Source organism: Penaeus monodon, chromosome 25 (genome assembly GCF_015228065.2).
Source record: "Penaeus monodon isolate SGIC_2016 chromosome 25, NSTDA_Pmon_1, whole genome shotgun sequence".
In the NCBI taxonomy this organism is placed as follows: Eukaryota; Metazoa; Arthropoda; class Malacostraca; order Decapoda; family Penaeidae; genus Penaeus; species Penaeus monodon.
The window spans coordinates 33,857,993-33,858,525 of record NC_051410.1 but is presented as its reverse complement, the minus strand read 5'-3'; the positions used below and the strand labels follow the sequence as shown (position 1 = coordinate 33,858,525).

Genomic DNA, 533 nt, shown 5'->3' with positions numbered 1-533 from the left:
TGATGATGATGTTAATAAGACGCATCGTTGGAAGACAAAAAGACACAAGTTGTTATGCAAAGTCTGAACGCATGTATCTGTTTGTTTATTGTGTCTGGAGATCCGTACAAACAGCGAATTTAACTGGTGTTTGTCTGTCTGTTATCCAGCCTGGTTATGACCGATAACGTGTGCAGGTAGAGTGCTCCTCGACGCGACCCCAGCCCGTGTACGCAAGCAGTGTGGCACCAGGCAGTGTCGTGAGTGATACTGAGACATCCTGACGTGCCGACCGAGCTGCGAACATGTCTTAATGAATCACCGGCATGAGCTGACGTGACGTGACGTGAAGTTCGTGGATGCAGCACAGTAGGAGACACGCGTGTTTGTGTGTTTTTTACTCGCACGTGACTTCTTGTTCGGATTTCACGTGTCTCGGCGGATGGAACGTGACGAGACTCGATGATCAGGATTGGCACGTGAATCCGTGACCTTGCCGTGACCCTAGAACGCCGTTAACGAGGGAAAACGATTCGAGAGAAGAAGGTCACGAC

At 49.9% G+C, this 533-nt stretch overlaps 1 protein-coding gene across 1 annotated transcript in view; it reads left to right on the top strand.

The window, feature by feature from the left end:
- LOC119589162 overlaps positions 1-533 on the top strand; it is a gene marked incomplete in the record, with an annotated part of 255,201 nt that overhangs the window by 183,076 nt on the left and 71,592 nt on the right.